This window comes from Panthera leo, chromosome F2 (genome assembly GCF_018350215.1).
Source record: "Panthera leo isolate Ple1 chromosome F2, P.leo_Ple1_pat1.1, whole genome shotgun sequence".
Lineage (NCBI taxonomy): Eukaryota > Metazoa > Chordata > Mammalia > Carnivora > Felidae > Panthera > Panthera leo.
This window is the reverse complement of record NC_056695.1, coordinates 28532928-28547201: the sequence shown is the minus strand read 5'-3', so window position 1 is coordinate 28547201 and position 14274 is coordinate 28532928. Positions and strand designations below refer to the sequence as shown.

The following is a 14274-nucleotide window of genomic DNA, read 5'->3' as shown; positions in this document are numbered from 1 at the left end:
AGGTAACTTAAACTGATTGATATATCTGCCATGTTCCTAGCAAAGAAAAAGATATTCAATTTCATGAAGGTTGAGGATCCTTTTCAAGACACCATATCGGCCGAGAAGACAGAATCCATTGAACATATAATGCTTGAACCAGAAGTTCTACAGTTCAAAACTCAATGGCTGGTAAAGATTTGCCTGCTGAGTGAGAACATAGTTTGGCATTTCAGTTTTCCTATTGTTTATAACTTGTTTCATGGAATTGTTTGACTTCGGAAAGGTACACGTTGTGATTCTGACTATATATAAAACTAGCTGGGGGCGGGGGATGCAGGAATCATAAGCTGTGAGGGAGCCTATTTTGTTCTGGACAAAAATAGTTTCAGTCACTCGATTGCCTTGCAAGGAAAACATCAATTAGATCGAACAATGTTCCCTGCAGAATGTAGATGCCGCGTTGTCTCTGGACACCTCCTTTGAATCTGGTTTGGACTACGTCGTGTCTTCTGTTAGGAGGAAATTATCAACAACAAGAGGAAATCCTGTACTAGTATTGAATAGTCCTTATTTTAAAGGTACTTCCCTTCTTGTGGGAATTGTATGCAATCAGAACAACACTATAAAATGTCTGAATTATTTTACAAGGTTTGACTTTCAACCCCCCCCCCCCTTTTTTTTTTAAAGATTGACTTATTGTGCTCAAGATACAGTCAATTGTTGGACTAGAGTGCATTCTTCTTGAGCTGCATGAACCTCATGAAGGTGGGGTGGAGGTTAAAACATCGGGCGCAGGAAGCAGGAGGTCCTTAGAGACACCCGAGTATTCTAGAGCACACAATGACTAATAAATGCTAAAATTACTCGGGAAAGAACCCTTGAGTCAAAAACATTTGCCCCTTTCTGAGAAGAGTTGGCCTGTCTTCAAGCTGGAAGGAACTGGGTAAGCTTGCCTGTGATTCTCCACCAGTTCTTTTAGCTCAGCCAAATGATGGGACGGAAGGGAAGCCGGGGTCCTGAAGACCTGGAGTGGAAAAAAAAATGTCAAACTTACTTTTCCGCTTTTGAAAGTCACTGATTATTATTACCTGCGGGTAGGGAGCTGCTCAGAAGCAGAAGGAGTCCAAGAGAATAGCCTTTACCTCAAAATCCCGTGTTCCCTCTTGTTCATGAAACCGATTAAGCGGTATGTGATAGGTGCCTGATGCAATGTTCTAGGTGCTGACCGCTATCACAGTGCTTCTCAGCCTTTCCTGCTGAATCACTCGCAGCAAGGGGAGGATGAATTGGTACACCTGGAGGCCCTGGAGGGTTAGCTCAAAGCACCAGGTGCAAGCACAAACATTTACTGAGTTTTGCATGTTGTCTTAAACATTCATCATGAGACCCTTGTATTCTGCTCCATTTATAGATCAATGTTGGTTTCAATACAAGTTTAATAGAACTCTCCGTGATGATGGAAATATTCTGTATTTGCACGGTCTGATGCCATAGCCACTAGCCACATGTGGCTATTGAGCACTTGAAATGTGGCTAGAGTGACAGAGGAACTGAATTTTAAAAAATGTGTATTTATTTATTTTGAGAGACACACACACACACACAGAGAGAGAGAGAGAGAGAGGAAGAGAGAGAGGGAGAAGGACAATCTGAAGCAGGACCCGTGCTGTCAGCACAGAGTCCGAGGCAGGGCTTGATCCTGTGAACCAACAGATCACGACCTGAGCTGAAATCAAAAGTCTGTTGCTTGACCTACTGAGCAACTGAGCACCCAGGTGCCCCCTGAATTTTTACTTATATCTAATTTAAACTAATTTGAATAGCCACACATGGCTAGTGGCTGCCATATTGGACAGTGCGGCTGTAGACAGAAACAGTGCATTTAGCTACTGGCTTCATGGATTTCCTGGTACTAGAGTGTTATTTCTGAGAACAAGTACTCCCCTAATTCCTCAATTTGGGTTGTTCATGAATAAATCCAGAAGGCCCTAATGCATCTGCGATGCTGGCTCTCCTGCCATTCTCTCTGTGGCTCTTGACTCTCAGGGGAGGGAAACACCACCACCATCAGGCACTACTCACCCACGGTGAAACCTGCGGCGTCTCTGCGTCTCGGTCAGCACAACACTTCACGAGCCGCCCGGTCCCAGGCAGCAAGCCTGTGATTTCAGGAAACCTGAAGAAGCTCCTCAGGGCAGCATGGGTGATCCCTGCTTGCGCTGCTGCCCCAGACTTGAAGGCCTCGCAGCCTTGTTTTCCATTTCTCAGCGTGGGGGCACATTGTGTTTCTACCAGGGAACCCTGAGAAGAATAGTTCCCTGCCATTGTCCTCTGCAGAGAGCATCCTGCAGTTCCCACAGCGGGACCCGCTCCAAGCCCAGCGCCTGCCAAAATCCTTCTGGCTTCTAACCTCTTTTTAGCAGTTGTGTTGAAGTTTCCCTTCATATCCCTTTGCTAATGGAACCTGACAGTCCCAACATCACATTATCTTTACACAGGACCTTCCCAGGTTCTCTTGAGCCACCTGCAGGATTTCTTTCTCTTTTTACCAGTTCTGTAAGTTCTTTATAACTCCCAGCCCCCACATCATAAGGGTAAGCTTAGTGTGAAGAGCCCAGAGGTATTTCATGCTCTCCACTTTCTTTTTTAATTAAAAAAACTTTTTAAAAATATAAATTTTTTTATATTTTTTATATTTTAAAAATATAAATTTTTTAATTTATAAATGTTTATTTACTTTTAAGAGGGAGAGACAGAGCACGAGCAGGGAAGGGACAGAGAGAGGGAAACACAGGATCCGAAGCAGGCTCCAGGCTCTGAGCTGTCAGCACAGAGCCTGATGCGGGGCTCGAACTCACAGACCCGGAGATCATGACGTGAGCTGAAGTCAGACGCTTAACCCACTGAGCCACCCAGGCACCCTTTGTGCTCTCCACTTTCTGAACAATTTTCAGTGAATGTATAGTGTACTCCAATTTCTTCCCAAGTCTCGGGAATAGGGTAATCAGTTAACAAACAATTTTAGCTTACTGAGAGTCACTACACCTGTCAAATGTGGGTTAACTAATTTTCAGAAAATTCAGCACAATGAAGTAATGTTAACAGTGAAGCTATTCTAAATGTAATGCAATCTTTCTTTGGTGACTTAGAAGGTACATCAGCATCTTGCAATGCCTTAAAGTCACCATTATGAACAATAATCACCCTTCGATTGTACAGCACGGAATAATTATGTTTATCTTAGTTTTCTAGTAGATTGGATTCAAGATAAACAGACCTTTGCTGCAAATAAAACAGTTTCTAATTTTATTTCTAATAATGATCACATTTTATTTTTTTGGACTCCATGTGAGTTAAATTTATTATGTTACATGATCACGTAATGTTATCCATATGGAATATTTAAAATTTAGTTGTATATTCCATACATTCTAAAAACCTGAAAACATTCCATTTATTTATTTATTTATTTATTTATTTATTTATTATTTAGAGTGCTAGTGGGGGAGGGGCAGAAGGAGAGGGAGAGAGAATTTTTTTTTTTAAGTTTATTTATTTATCTTGAGAGAAAGAGAGCGAAGGAGCAAGGGGGGCAGAGAGAGGGAGAGACAGAGAATCCCAAGCTGGCTCTGCACTGTCAGTGGGGAGTCAATGTGGGACTTGAACTCACCCACAAACTCCGAGATCATGACCTGAGCCGAAGTCGGACACTTAACCGAGTCACCCAGGCGCCCCAGAAAATATTCCTTTTAAATACAGGTGTGTTTGGGGCGCCTGGGTGGCTCAGTCGGTTAAGTGTCCGACTTCGGCTCAGGTCATGATCTCACCGTTTGTGGGTTTGAGCCCCGCGTCGAGCTCTGTGTTGAACGCTTGCTCAGAGCCTGGAGCCTGCCTCGGATTCTGTGTCTCCTTCTCTCTCTGCGCCTCCCAGTGCTCACACTCTGTCTCACTCTGTCTCTCAAAAATAAATAAATGTAATAAAAAAATTTAAATAAAGGTGTGTTTGAGGCAACAGGTGTAATCCAGAAAGTTGAATATAAACCAGGCTTTTAAAGAATGACTTGTATAAGAAAATTCATTTGTATAAATATGAATGCATTCCTCATAATAAACATGGAAAGCACAGACTTGAAAAAAATCTATAACCTCATCACAATAAATAACTGTGTGATTTTTCTCTTAGTCATTTTTCTATGCATGTATATGTAAAGAGGTTTTTTTTTTTTTTATATTTACAAGACGGAATTCTATGAAATATGCTTTTATATCATGCTTTGCTATTTAAGATTTTGCTATGTCATTGAAGTCATAGAAAACAATTTTAAATTGAAACAGCATGATTTATGTAACTATTTCCCTTCTTTGACATATAGTTATTTCCATTTTCTCATTATAATGTATAATGATACTGTGAACATCCTGTTCGCAAATTTTTTAACCAATCTTATTTTCTCAGCATGTATCCTGGAGATATCATTTGCAAAGAATGGGAAACATTTTCAAAGCCCTTGACTTGTGTTGCACCGTTGCTTTCTAGAAAGATTGTACCAGTTTACACTTCCCTCAACAGCACGCGATGGTGTCTCCTAGCGCCCCCTGCAGGCCTGTGCTTGAGGAGGCAGTGTAGCTGGTGGTGGGAGCTGAGCTGTGGAAACCGAGGGGGTCTCTTATACACTAGCTGTGGGGCTTGAAAGAAGTTATTTAATTTTGCTGAACCTCGGTTTCTCAAATGTAAGTGGGATGGCATGAGGACAAGTTGAGTTGGTAATAAATCATTTAGCATATTATTCAGTACATAGTAAGCACTTAATAAATGTTGGCTATCCAGATAGTCGGTAGTTAAAAGGTCTATCTCACTATTGTAATGGGCAATATGGTATCTCATGTCATTTTATTTTGTATTTTAAAAATTAGAATTAGTAATGATATTTTTATTTTTTATGTTTTTATTACATTTTTTTATTATCACAAAAGCAGTCCTAGAAAAATGAGAAAATACAAATCAGCACAAGAGGGGAAAAATATTCATAATCTCAACAATTTCAATTTCTTTAAAATTTTTTTTACTGTTTATTTATTTTTGAGAAAGGGAGAGAGAGAGAGAGAGAGAGAGAGCTCGAACAGGGGAGGGGCAGAGAGAAAGGGAGACACAGAATTCGAAAGAGGCTCCAGGTTCTGAGCTGTCAGCACAGAGCCCAACGCGGGGCTTGAACTCATGAACTGTGAGATTATGGCCTGAGCTAGTCAGAGGCCCAACTGACAGCCACCCAGGCACCCCAACAATTTCATATTTTTCATGTCTTTGTCTTTGCAATTTTTCAAGAAGGGAGTGTTATTTTATTGACAGCTTTCTTAATTTATTCCCTGGTTGCTGTACCTTTTTATGTTGTTACTTTTGTTCTATTTTCTCATAATTTTCATTTATGACCATGTTTTAGAGGGTGAGAGGGTTAAAAAAATCTTCCCACTTTCTTCCAGGTGGGCAGGTTTACCGTTTCAAGTGGCCCTGCATTTGTGTGCCAGGATTCATGTGTCTGCCTCCAGTCTTATTGGTCCTGATGTAGAGAAAATTCCTCCCTATTCTGGCAATCACTTCAATGTGCCCCAGTTTTCACTGTGTTATGCTTTCTTTTCCTCCCAATTCCTAACGGCTTCCCATCCCCGCTTCCCATGACTCACCTCCCACTGCTTCACTGGGGAGTCTAGAGAGGCTGTCTCTGTTAGTGCGTGGGGGCCTGTGCTGGCCTGGAGAGGACACGTCCCAGCTAAGCGGCACCCTCTCCTCAGCTCTAGCTTGTGGTTGCTGTGTGGGAAATCAAATTTTATAAGAGGCTGGAAATCTAGATTTGTGTGTGAAATTTCATGATTTTAAAATGTTGACTTAAATATATTTAAACATATGATTGGTGATGGCCAAATAAGACAGATCCGTGGGCTACATTTGGCCCACAGGCCATGGTTGGTTACCGCTAGATGAGTCTGGGAGGCCACAGTGCTCCAGGCGGGGAGTAAAGAGGGTCTGAGTCTGCACCCTACATCCTGGTGAGGAGAGCTGTGCTGTCTGTAAGGAACCTCCTTCTTGTTCTCAGCATAGGAGAAAAGCTGGAGGAAAATTGTATTGGATCCTTGCGAGATGAGATTTTCCTGATATCTTTACACAGTTGAGAAAATATTTTTCTCTTGTCAGCTGTCATACTTCCCCAACTCTACACAGACTGAACCGGCAGACTGGATGATGGGTGAAGACAGAGCTGGGACTTTGCCCATCTTCATTTGCTGCCATGTTTTGAAGCACTGGTGAATGGGAGCCTGTATCATGATGGTGCCCATGGGATTTTAAATTTATAGAAGTGACTGAGTGACAGCACAGACAGACAGAATGCCATTGAAAGAAGATTTTTGTTTTAAATATAATTTATTGTCAAATTGGCTAACAGTGTGCTTTTGGTTTTGGGGGTAGATTCTCGTGGTGAAAGAAGATTTTTATTACCTATATTTCCTAAGAGGAGGAGGCCTGCCACGCTTTGCATGGCCACGTGGGGATTCACCAGTGTTGGTGTGTATGAAAGGTGTGTTCCTATTATCTTAGGAATTGACCAACCCAGGGAGGAGCAGTCTCCCTGGCTCCCTGGCTAATTAGGCCCCCGAAAATGTCAAGGCATCATAAGACATAGAAAATAAACAATAAGATTAATATAGAGTTCCATCAGTTCTAGAAGAAGCCTGGATTGACCAAAAAAAGGTTAATTGCTGAGAGGCCCAAGTGTATTGTGTATCTTGTAGGTCTTACTTCATTTAGGTTTGATCATGAGAATAGATCAGTTCTTGTGCAATTTGGAGTCAGCCTCATTTCCTGGTTCTCACACACCAGCCTGACATTGTTGTGTTTGGATTCACAACACGGCCAGGGGATGTTTACATCCCCACCCAGACAGCTGTGCTCATTGAAAGAGAAGGAATGATGATGGTGTTTATTTCTAGAACAGTAAAACACTGAAACCCCTGGTCTCTAAAAATAGGTCACAATTTTACTTAGAGGTGAACTGGAACTGTTTACCCAAACTCAGCACTGTCTGACAATGGTTTTCCAAAGTTCGTGTTAGTTGAAAAATGGTCTTAGACTATTGTTAAAGTTTCAAAAATGGCAGGTATTGGAAATTCTGCAGAATTTTCTTTTCTAATCAGAAAATGTGGAGGGACAGCTGGGTGGCTCGGTCAGTTAGGCGACCGACTTCGGCTCAGGTCATGATCTCACGGATTGTGGGTTTGAGCCCCGTGTCGGGCTCTGTGCTGACAGCTCAGAGCCTGGATCCTGCTTTGGAGTCTTGTGTCTCCCTCTCTCTGACCCTCCCCGGCTCCCTCTCTGTCAAAAATAAATAAACATTAAAAAAATGAAAAAAAAGAAAATGTGGAATCATGGTTACGGAGTAGTTTCATGTAGTCACTCTAAATTAGCCAAGTCTGGGGAATCATGGATATAGCTGGTCCTGTTCTCATAATCAGAATTGCTTCATAATGGCTGGACTCTAACCCTGAAATGTTTTCAATGTCACTTTAATCCTAACCATATTGGCTGATTTAGGAATAAGCTAAAGGGTGCAGGGAAGTGTACTTGACCAGTAAGAGGCCATTTCTGATGGTCCTAGGCAATCGAGATAACCCTTTTCGGGGTTGATTTTTAAAATATTGCACAGTTTTCACCCTGCAACTCTCAGGGTAAAACAGTTCTGTGGACAAGCTGAGGTCTCAGGGAAGAGCCTCAGGTTGGGGGTTCTTTGTGTAACAGCAGCATCTTTTCACGGGTTAACACTTCCTAGACCTAGCTTCAACCTTCCCACCCCCTACAGCTGTATTTCTCACATCTCATATATTGCTCTCATTATTTTAAGAGCGTATATTGGAAACACAGTAAGAGAAAATTTTGATAGGTCTCAGGAAATTAAGTTTATTAGACAGGAGCAACCTCTCATTAAAATACCAAAAGTCATGAAAAAAATTAAAAACAAACTTTTAAAGAGCCTCAAACATGTTTTCCAATGTTTTCATTCTTTGGCCTGCAGAAACAGTGCTGTGAAGAGGTTCAGATTTCCATTATTCACATGCAAATGGAATCCTAGAATACTGCCTGAATTTAAATTAATTTTTGGCTTCCTTGCTGATTCAGGTTATCTAGGTGGCACAGACTGCTGGTTGCCTACTCAGGATCTATTCTCTCCTTCTTCCTGAGTGACAGATTTTTCACTGAGCACATTGCTGCTTAGCATAAGCCACATTTCCAGATCCCCTTGTGGCGTGGAATGGCCAATTAGTTCCAAGTAGAATTTGTTGAGAGGGTCTTCTAGAAAGTGCCCCTGATGACCAGGACAGATGGAGGCAGGGCATTTTTTCTTGCCCATCCTTACTTCCTCACATGCCTACCTGGATCACGGACTGGATGGCTAGAGCTTTGGTAATATATTTGGTTTTGAAGTGACCTTACAGATGGAGGGTCCTGTGTTAGGAATGGTGGAGCAGGGAGATAGGAGTGTGGGTCCTTGATGGTTCTGTGGTTCCACTAACACTACTGTAGACTGCTTATTCCTGGACTTTCTTCCTGTAAAGGAATAATAAGCTTTTATCTGGTTTAAGCCACAAGTCCTATTTGATTTACTGTGTTAATTAGTGCTGGCCCTGTTCGTATGACTGAGGGTTGAATATATTCGAGAATTTCACTTATCTAATGTGTAATTAATGCTTGTTGAAAGCAAATGCTTCCTGGACTAAATGTGATGTTTATATAAAAGAATTTTAAAAACCCAGGTGCCAAAGAGAGAACTTGACTTTTAAAAGCTTCTGCTAAGAAATCATATTCTCTAATTTCCCTAGACAGCAGGAAAACTGTACACACGCACATGCACACACACACACACACACACACACACACACTGACAGACACACACACACAGAGACTTGTTGGCTTTCAGCACAGCAGACCTGTGTTTGAATTCAGGGCTATGCCTCTGATCAGCTATTTAGTATCAGCTGCATGACTTCGGGCAACTTACTTACCTTGTGAATAGCCTCTTTGTTCTTCACCTACAAATTGGGGAAGAGTAGGTAGCTCACATCTGTTGGACAGTTAAGTGAGATCATATGTGTACAGCAGAAGCCAGTAAAATATAGTGGGCTGAGTTGACATAATAGAGCATGGGAGAAAAATTTAGAGAGTTGAAGGGAGGAACAAAGTTCCCCAAATAGACTCAATCGCCCTTTTCATCAGACTTCTGCATCAATATTTTAGTTGTTCTCTCAATTCTTGTCCCTTGCTCTGGGGACGCAGCCTTTGCACCGTTACCTGGTCGGTCTTCTGAGGCCTGTTTCTGCTTTATGAACCTGTAGCAGCCTGGCATCTGGGACACTGCGAGATCTGGTCAGTCCTTTGGTCTCCAGCATCATATCTAGCCCTTCAGAACCTAAACTTCCTGTTTTAAGTGTCCCACCTTCTTCCTAGTTCACAGACATTTCCATCACTATCTGGGATACCTTGGGCCAATCCTCTGTCCTTGTAAACCTACAAAGCCAACTGAAGCCCAGCGTCAGCTGCTGTCATTTCCCTGCCCATGAACTATGAAATGTAGTTGGTTGTTTGTTGCCTTATATCATTCTCTGAAGTGTGAAAGTTCCCCTGGCTTTCTCCCTGCATTCCCCCCTCCCCCCGCGCCCCCCCCCCCCCCCCCCCCCCCCCGCTCCAGCCCAAGAGCTGGTTTTATTTGCACTTGTCTCTGTTAGGAACATATTAGTTGCGTGTTTGATCCAAAAACAATTATGGCGGGCTGTTCACAGCCCAGGAGAGGCCAGCAGACTACCTCTCCAGCTGCTCACAGAGAGGCGTTGCCTATAGGGATTTCCCTTCAATCCTTCAATCTTCAGGGCAAAGGAGCCTAATTTTATTCATTTTCTCACTCAGTTAATGTTGACTGCGTTTACCATAGGCACTAAATTCTTCAGTAGACCCAGTCTCTCAAAGGCAGACTTACAGTAACCAAATTATTTGTAAATTAAGTAAACAAGTCAATTGAAAATAAGAAGCAGAATCACTGAAGGATCTAGAGTGGAGTTCTTGACCCTCAGCGGCACGCTCTCCCATCTCCCACCGTGGGCCTACGGGAGGGTCCTGATTATCAGCAGAGGTTGCTTGGTGAGTTAAAGAAACAGCGTGTTTCATGCCTTGGGCTCCAGTCAGCCTGATGCACCTGTCTTCCCATGGAGCTCTGCATGCAGCTGGATCACATAAGCCAGTGCTGAGTACAGGCCATCCTCTCCTTTGTCAGGCACGGCCACGGTCCTGTGGCCGGTTAACCAGCCCTGCTGCTTCTCTACCCAGCACTGCGAATGATCGGCATATTCGGGGAGGTGTTCTGACTCATTAAAGTACTTGGCCTATTTTTCCGGGTACTGGGTTTATATTTTCTCTCTCGAAGTCTCTCTGACATCTTTGTTTTAAAGTTTCTTCGGTGTGCATCTAAATACGGACAACAGCATTCTCTGAGTGTTGCCGCGTCCTGTCTCGCTACAGACAGCATGGAGTGTTTCCCCAGATTGAAGACTGGATCGAAGAAGGGCGGCCTTCAGAAGATTTACACCCTGAAGACCGTTCTGTTTCACCCGAAAATGAAAAAAAACAGTGGCTGTGTCTTCGGATATTAGTGAATTCTAAACGATTTTACTTGAAAAATGGAGCTAAGCTACTATCACCGTTGCTCACTCGCTGGCTGTCCTATCCTTACTGGGGTTCTCCTCTTTATGTTCTGGGCCACATGTGCAGGAACGTGGGTTCAAGATACAAGAGTCCAGGGGACCACGTCTTGGATTATGATAGGCGTACGCAGCTCTCAAAGGAAAACCTCCCAGACTCATCTGGAGCATCTGTGCTTTAGCGGCTGCCACGGAAGCACTTTAGCAGTTTCTCTAAGGGAAGGGTGACTTGTGGATTTGTGTCTCGACCCGAGGCTGTGACGCCACCGCCAATGTATCACGTAATGCCTTTGGCTGGGGATCACGGCAGCCTCTGTGACCGAGGTGGCGCGCTGTCCTCTTGCTGTGGTTTCGAACAGGACGTGACCTCCGGTAATTTAGCAGCTGTTTCTATTTCTCCTTCCTTGAGACCGCTCATCCTGCCTCTAGCCGGTTGCCTGGGAGGAAAGAGAGAGGAAGGAAAATACAGAAAGATGGAAGGGAGTTCCTTCCCCACACTGAGTGGCCCGTCTCCTTCCTCGGAACACTCGAGGATTCGAGGATTCGTTTGGATGTGTCCTGCCCGTCGCCACCCCCACCCCCGTGCGTTTCCCCTGCCGCCGCCGCCCCTTCCAGCTTCATCACAGCTGGCCACACAGACCTCCCAGCTGCAACTCTAGCCCGCCCCGCCTCCTTCCCAGAACTGTCTGGGCTGTAGGCAGGAAACGATTAAGCAGCCCCCAGTGCTCACGGCCCACACTGTCAGGGGACACGTCCAGACACCGTCCCCACCCTGCTCACCGAGGATGCACGTCCCTCTGCCGACTGCTGAAGTGCCTCATGGCTTGGGGACTGAGGTCGTCCCTCTGCCGACTGAAGTGCCTCATGGCTTGGGGACTGCGGCAAGCCCCTCCTGTCTCCCTCCCTCCCGTCTGCTGGGGAAGGACACTGGCAGCTGACTTTTGCAGATCTGAGTCTGTCCTCCACTGGGGGTCCTGGTTTCTTTTTTTTTTTTTTTAATTTTTTTTTTTTTAACGTTTATTTATTTTTCAGACAGAGAGAGACAGAGCATGAACGGGGGAGGGGCAGAGAGAGAGGGAGACACAGAATCTGAAACAGGCTCCAGGCTCTGAGCTGTCAGCACAGAGCCCGACGCGGGGCTGGAACTCACGAACCGTGAGATCATGACCTGAGCTGAAGTCGGACGCTTTACCGACCAAGCCACCCAGGCGCCCCTGGGGGTCCTGGTTTCTAAGTTGGCCTTTGGGACCTTAAAGCAGTGACCGTAGAGAATTCTGAATCCAAGCAACTTCCCGATTCTGCAGGGTCAGGGGTGGCTTGCAGTGTGTTTCGGGGGAGGCTTTGACTGTCCTTCCAAGTCTCCACAGCACTTACATTTTTTGATATACGTAACTGACACTTTCTCAATCCTTTGTAAAGTACTAGCTACCTTCAGCTTTTCTAGCCCTCTTCCAACAAAATTGCTGCCCCTAAGCCCTTCTTGAACTGTCATTCTGGAGTCACCATTCTGAATGGGACTCACCTTACTGTTTCCCCAAACCCAAGCCCTGACCAGTGCCCTCACACATGCATCCAGCCCAGCTATCAGGGCTCTGGCCGCGATGGGCCCTGGCTTCCCATTTTCGAGGGCTCTGCCCTGGGATCTGCTGGGGGATCATTGTTCCGATCACTCCTGTTTGTCAGATCTGGTGATTTGCCTGCACTGTGCCCACGCTGTGCTCAGTCTTTCCATCCTGAGACTCAGTAACAGTTGCCTGTACTTCTGAACCAGCTGGCTGGGGTGGGGCTGGGGCGCACAGGAAGGATACAGAGTTGGCATCTCTTCAAGCCGACGATCTTTAAATTCTGCTCAACGCTTATTTAGTGGGGACAGGGACAGTATGGAAAAGAGCCGTTTCTGATTTTTACTTCAGAACCTTGTTTCCTTTTGTGGCAAGGGACCCAGTTGACCTTTGACCGTTCTGTAATGAGTCTGGAGTGGTGGTCTGAGTTCCAATGGGCCACACTTGCAGATATATTCCAGTAAGATCTTAGCATTCCTTGTAGTTGAAGCTCCAGACAGCTTAACAGGGCTTTGGGCCTTTCCAAATATCTTTGGCACCTGGACATACCTCACCCATCGCCAGGCTGTCTGCAATATGTCATGCCAGCCTCTGTCTGTGACTCCAGCTTGTTCAGTTTTCCCATGTAAAACACCTTGCCAACCCACTAGCCTTGAGATGCAACTAGCACGTTGCAAAAGAATCGTAGCTGTTGAAAATGAGGAAAAATTTCGACATAGAGTCTGTTCTCTGGGGCCCAGCGGAGTTGCTTCTCCAGGGCTTTCGCTGGTCCAGATGACAATGACCCTTCAAATGAGCCTTCCATCTGATCCCTCAGGGCATTTTTCTATGCTCGTAAATTTTGCTATCAAGACAATTGTAGGGAGGGGAAAAAAGCGCATTTTTTTGTTTCTTCTCCAGGAAATTGATTTTGACATTTCCACTCTCACGGGAAGATTCTGATGGAAGACATTCCGTACAGCTGAATGACTGTGTGGCTTGAGGTGGACTCAAAAGTCCTCGAGAAAATAAATGAAGTGACCAAGGTCCTTTGAGGAAGAATCTATTTTACGAGAGTCTTCCAGACTTTGAAAAAGGCACAGGTATAACTGGTGTCAGGGGGCCCAACGGGGTCACAGAACGTGACCAACTGTATTTGGGATCTTCTCACGTTGAATGCAAGGTCGGGAGCCAGACTCATCATCCTGCCGTTTCCTCGCTCAAGGACCCCTCTCGCAGGATGTGATGAGAAAGTGCAGAGGCCCTGGGGGGAGACCACCAGCATGTGCATCTTGGTTCCACCAGGAAAATGTCCCTTGTTCTGTGCTCCTGGAGACGTATGTCCAACCTCAGCTAAGGCAGGTGCTCATTCTGTTACAATTAGACATGTGTGCTTTCCTTTTCCACTAGAGTGTGCACTTTGAGGGCAGTGACCGTTTCTTTTACCACCGTCCATCCCGCGATGGGCGCTTAGAAATGGTCTTTGCCCTCCCTTATTCTACGTGCAATATTAAGCTGTCAGTTCAGCTCATTGCAGCCCTAAGGAAGAGACATAATTAGCCCATTTTGCAAAGGAAGAGATTGAGGTTTAAGTTCTTCAATTACTCACCCCAAGACCTGCAGTTAGCACGTGGGAGAGCCAGACCCCGGAAAATGACCCCTACATCTATTCCAAAACCCAAGCCCTTGGGCCTGCTTGTCCAATCATGAGCAGTGCTGGGAGTACATTCAAATTGTGTGGTTGACTGAGGGAATGTGTTTCTTTGTCACAGGCTTGGCTAAAAGTGTTCCATCCATCGTCTTCTAACTTCTCTGATAATCACAATGTATTCCTTTCATGCTGTTGTCTTCTGAGGCCCAGAGATTTTTCTCCCCACCAAATGTATCTCTTTCCCAAGAAGCTCTTACCAAATAAAGGACATTTAGTTGTTCTCATTTCTACTTTTCTGACCACACTTTTAAAAATTTCTTTCTCCGAGCATTTCAAATCAGTTCTGGATAAAAATATACAGCTTTC

The 14274-nt window shown here is 44.6% G+C and overlaps 1 long non-coding RNA gene across 1 annotated transcript; it reads left to right on the top strand.

Annotated features, from left to right (window-relative positions):
* Positions 1 to 10093: 10093 nt before the first annotated feature.
* Positions 10094 to 14054, top strand: LOC122211077. The gene is made up of 3 exons (XR_006198477.1): positions 10094 to 11088; positions 13179 to 13619; positions 14030 to 14054. It is a non-coding gene; the product is annotated as an uncharacterized LOC122211077 (long non-coding RNA).
* Positions 14055 to 14274: the final 220 nt, after the last annotated feature.